Genomic DNA, 6000 nt, shown 5'->3' with positions numbered 1-6000 from the left:
CTTTTTCTTCTCAAAACATAGCCAGGTGATAAAAGTTCAGATCTTTTATTATCTCCAATATAGCCCGGTTAGCTTAGAGGTCCATCTCTCTGCTTGGTTCCAAGAGCTCCCTCTGTGGTCACCAAATCCAAAGGTTTTGTCCTTCAGCCTCTGCCTCTGCTTTCTTCAGCCTCCAACCAGCACAGAGATGGAATGAATCTCTTGTCTCCTTCACTTGGGGCTCAGCTAGCTTTCTGGTGAGTCTTTCAGACCAGCTTGGTCTCAGTGGGGGGCGTGCAGGAGCCCAGCCACCAACTCCTCTCCAATGCAGCTGAACTCCAATCCAGCTGAACTCTCTTCTGCCACCAGCCAGCCAAGTGGAAAATATTCTGCCTTGCCTCGGAGAGAGGGCTTCTGGCGTAATTCCACTGAAATCTCGACTTGTAGCTTCTTCACTCTGAAGAACTTCTTCTGCCACCAGCCAGCCAAGTGGAAAATATTCTGCCTTGCCTCAGAGAGAGGGCTTCTGGCGTAATTCCGCTGAAATCCATCAAAGTGCTCTCTGTCTGCACCAGAATTGCTCCTCTCCAGTCCAGCTGAACTCTCCTCTGCGACCAGCCAGCCAAGTGGAAAATATATTCTGGAATAGCTCTCTCTTCATTGGCCTTATATGTGAATCTTCTGAGAGAATGGGATTATGGGTTTTCTCCCATAGTGCTCTCTGGCCCAAAGAGCTTTAAGGGAGGTGTGAACACAAAGGTGTAAACACAAGCATTGTACTAATTAGTTCTACTTAGTACCTTGTTTCAGGTTCTGGCCAAAATCTTCTTGTAAGATTAGATCAACTCTAATTAGTTAGCAGTTTGTAAAGATTCCAACAATGTCAGCAGGACCAGGAGATCACTGTACCTGATGGCAGCAATATTGTTACAATGATCAACTGTAAATGACTTAGTTATTCTGATCAATACAATAATCTAAGATAATTAGCTTATCTTATGATGAAAAATACCATCTACCTCCAGAGGGGGGGAAATGATAGAGTCTAAATGTAGAATGAAGCATAGTTTTTTTCACTTACTCATTTTTCCTGGTGTGTGTGTGTTTGTGTATATAACTTGGTTAACATGAAAGCATGTTTTGCATGATTTTGTAAGGTTCTGGTTAGCTTTCTGGAGGTCTTGGGACTAACCTTCATTTTAGCAGAATAATTATCATGAGAATAGTCAGGGATAAAGTCCAAGGTCTTTATCTCCTTCATAGTCTGTCTCCTTCCCCTGAGGCTGGGCTAGCTTTCTGGAGGCCCTCAGAATGGGTTTTGGTTTCAATAGGAGGAGGCAGGAGAGCCACCAGGATGGTCTCTATCTTGAAGTCTCTTTCCCTTCCCAGATTTCTTAGCTCTTATATACTCTAAGTACATCATCTTGGGTATCAATCTTGTAGAATAGGTGTTAACTTGTAGAGCTATACTAAGTAATTCTACTGAGTTAACAGCTTGTTGTAGGATTAAATCAATCATACAGAATTCCTGCCCTTTACACTATTTAATGTGCTAGGGGAAATGTCTACCCAAACATATGAAGATTTTCCCAGTGGGTAGATGAGACACTGCAGTGTTTAGAGCTTGCTTAGATATTGACGATATCAAGGTCACTCACTGCATCTTAAGTCATCACCAGTAGTCTTGACTTTGTCTTGTGACTGGATTTTGATAATTCTGGAAGAGAGAATGAAGCCTACAAGCTTGGCAAATTTAAGTCACTCAACTCCAATTTATATTCAAATTAAAAGATATCATTAATACCATTTTACCATTTTTATCTACCTCAAAGCTTTGGAGTACTAAGCAAGTGACAAAGCAGCCAGTGTGGCCACACTGGGAGCTGTAGTAATAACACTGGCTGCAGAGAGTCCAGATCATAGGATTATCTTCTTACTGGAAACAGCAGTGGGATTCTACAGTCCCTTGTATGTCTGAGGCATCTTTGTTGAGGACCATATTTCTAGGAAGAGACTAGAAACGCTGCCCTAAATATCATCTGCTTGACCTAATCCTGGCCTGCTTATCATGATTAACCCTATTCTCAAAACACATAAAAGCATAAAAAACTTTTGTAATGTGTTCATGCTTAAGGGCAGCACAAAATCTGAGAGGCCTGAAAGGTGAACAGCTCTTGTTACAAGATAATTCTGTAAATTACAATCAAATAGCAGCACTTTGCGAAACAAGGCTGGCAAATGAAGAACAGCTTACTGAAATCAGAGCTTTATATATACATACATACATACATATGTGTGTGTGTGTGTGTGTGTGTGTGTGTGTGTGTGTGTGTGTGTGTGTAATAGGCTTTTTTTTTTTCCTGGAGTACTAAACTCTCACAGTAAACATGAGCACCATGAAGTTGGCATAGTGTTTGCAATAAAAATTAATCTAGTCAACAAGTTTGTATGCTTACCAAAACAAGTGAAGAAAAGACTATGACAATAAGATTGCCGAATGCAGAAAGTGCCATTCTACCATCATCACTATGACCTCTTGATGAGGTCAAATAAAATTTTTTGAAGACCTGAATTCCTTCATCATCAATTTGCTGAAAGAGAACAAGCTTATAATTCTTATGACTTTAATCTTCATAATATTATATTCTGTTTAATTTAACACAACAAACTCTATGGATGCATATATTCAGCCAACATTGGTATTTAATGCACTATGTCAATGTAAAGAGAAGAGACAAACAGAATGTGAGAATGATGAAAGCCATGTGGGGCACAGAGTGCTGGACTGATCACAGGCTTATCCTCTCCAAACTATACATTCACATTCAACAAAAGCTTTGGCCTCAAAGCAAAATATGCTTCTCTAACTCTTAACAATTCATCAATAATTTGGAGGGAAGACTGAGTCAAGCTACAGTTGGTGACAGTGGAGCAGAAATGGAGTGGGCAGAATTTAGAGATTTTTTGATGAAAATAATGTAAAAATACAGAAGCTGATGTATGAAAATGAGAATGCCATCAGGTTTACGGGGAAAAAAAAAAAAAAACAAAAAAACAAAAAAACAAACCTAAGTATTTTATCTTTCTCCAAGAAGGTAGTGTTTAACTCCATTAAAAATAAAGTACAAACAAAGTTCAGAGAAATGAAGGATTCTAGGCTCAAAAAGAAGACAAAGGAAATTCAACTTTTCACTTTTACTAACAATCAAAATTTATTTTATGATGCTTTGAAGGCTATTTATGGGCCAACAACCTATGGTGCATTTCAACTATTCAGTGCTGATGGAACCACATTGATTGGTAATAAAAACATGATCCTAGAAAGCTGGCTTGAACACTTTCATAGTGTTCTTAACATACCTTCATTAATCAAGAATAAAGCCACTGACTGTATAGGTTGAAATCAATTTCTCTTTAGCTAAATTTCCAATTGAAGAAACGGTTTTGAATGCCATTAAGCTCTTGTAAAGTGTAAAATGCCAGATTCTATTCAAGCTGAAATTTACAAAGCAAGAGATCTACTGTTTATCCAAAAGGCGACTGAAATTTCCCAAGCTATTTGGCAAAACAGGTATTAGATTATTTAACATTTGGAAGGCATAGTTCTTTCAGGAAATTGTTGATGAAAGGTTCTAGTTATGAACACACTTTGCCACCAGTGATATCATTTTGGTACTCTTCAAGAATGAAAGACAGCAACTATGGCACAATAGTATTTCACCATAATTGTATACTATAACTTGTCCAGTTATTCTCCAATTGATGAAAATCCTTTAGTTTATTTTTTGCCACTACTAAGAGATTTTGTGTGTATGTATTTTGTGTGTGTGTGTGTGTGTGTGTGTGTGTGTGTATTTATGTCTTGCTAAGCAATCTGACAAATATGAGGTGGTATCTAAAAGTTGTTTTATTTGGTGCTTCTTTAATCAATATTGATTTTGCTCATGTTTTATGCTACTATAGATGACTTTCTTCTGAAAACTGTGTGCCTATATCCTTTGACCATTAATCAATTCTGTAATGACCTACATTTTTTAAAATTTAATTGAGCTCTCTATATATTTGAGAAAGGAAGCTTTTATCACAGAAACATGTAAACTTTTTTGTTGTTTTTTGCTTTGCTTCTAATCTTGTCTAACTTTATTTTGTTTATGCAACAGCTTTTTACATTTAAATATCTCTTGTTTGGCCATAAATTCTTCCCTCTCCATAGATTTTACAGGTAAAGTATTCTATGATCCCTTATTTGCTTATGATATTATCCATTATTTCTAGATCAGTAGCTGTTTTAACCTTAACATGTTTTAAAATACAAGATGTTGTTTTATACCTAGATTCTGCCAAACTGTTTTCTAGTTTTCCTAATAATTTTTGTCAAATAGTGAATTCTTTTCCCCAAAGCTTAGATCTTGCTCAAGATTACTAAGATCATTTATTACATTGTATTATATACCTAATCTTTTCCACAGATCCCTCACTCTATTTCACTCTACTTCTTAGCTATTAACAGATTGTTTGGGTAATTGCCACTTTGCCATACAGTTTGAGGTTAGTAATAGTAGTTAACTTTTTCTCATTTTTTTATTCATATCTTTAACCTTTTGTTTTTGCAAATTAATTTTGTTATTATATTTTTCTAACTCAATAATGTACTTGTTGGCAGTTTGTTTTTATGGCACTGAATAAGTAAACTAGGTAGAATGGTCATTTTTATTATATTTGTTTAGCCTATTTTTACAGTTTTTCAGATCTGACTTTATTTGTCTGAACATTTTTTGGTGATTGTATTCATGCAGTTTTTGTGTTTGTCTTGGTAGGAAGACCCAAGTATTTCATATGGTTTGCAGTTATATTAAATGAAATTTCTCTTTCTATTAGATACTACTGTACTTTGTTGGTAATATGTAGAAATTCTGATGAATTGTGCATGTATTTTATTGGTGATGATGTGGGGGGAAGAGGAGGAGAAAGAAAATAAGAAAAGTAGGAAGGACATGGTTAGATTTCTTAATAGCTGAAGACAATTTTAGAGATTCTTTCATCCTACCTCCTTATTTAACAGGTGTTTGAAGTAAATGAATTAAACAAAATAAGACAAAATATAAATGACAGAGCTGAGCCCCAAACTCCAAATTCCGTTATCTTTCTTTTGCTTAAGATGTTATGGTTTTATTTAGTGGAAAATAATAAGACACTGAACTTTTTTTTTTTTCAGTTCAGAAGAGATATGATCAGATTTTTTCAATATTCCTTTTTGTCTTTGTCATTTATATAGCTATTTAAAGTCTGGAAAGCACATTATACACATTACTTCATTTGAGCTTGATAATCACTCTATTAGGTATATGTGTATGAAGCAGAAGCTCACCTAAGCAAAATGGCAGGTAGGCAAAATAATGAGTAAAATGCTGGGCCTGGACATAGGAGTTCACATTTGTCCTCACACACAAAATGGCAGTGTGATCTTGGACAAGCTACTTGTTTGTCTCAGTTTCCTCTTCTGCAAAATGAAGGTAATAGTAGCATTTAACTTTCAGAGTTGTTGTGTGTAGGAAATGAGATAAAAAATTTAAACCAGTTTATATGGGACAGTTGTCCTATATAATAGATGCAATATAAATGCTTATTAATATTTTTATGGTGTTGAAATTTGAACCCATGGCTTTCTGATTCCAAAACAGCATAAATTATATCATATCTTCTTTGTAATAAAACTTCTATTCTCAAGTCCATCTCATACAATTCACTAGGAACAGAAGTATTTGTGTTGGGGCTTACAACATGATCAAAAGTATTGCTTGAAGTCTACTCAAAAATCCCAAGCCTAAGCAAGAATAAGAATGGTGCTCTTGACTTGTACCAGGTACTCATCATGAATCTTGAAATGACCAATATCCTAATATTGAGAAAATCAAAATTGTTTTTTTCCCCTTCCATTGTGAAAAACAGCTGGATGCTATCAGATCTGAATGGGAGAATATTTCAGCTCTCTATTTAAAACAGTTGCATATATTCTTTGAA

Source organism: Antechinus flavipes, chromosome 2 (assembly GCF_016432865.1).
Source record: "Antechinus flavipes isolate AdamAnt ecotype Samford, QLD, Australia chromosome 2, AdamAnt_v2, whole genome shotgun sequence".
In the NCBI taxonomy this organism is placed as follows: domain Eukaryota; kingdom Metazoa; phylum Chordata; class Mammalia; order Dasyuromorphia; family Dasyuridae; genus Antechinus; species Antechinus flavipes.
This window is presented reverse-complemented; position numbering follows the sequence as displayed.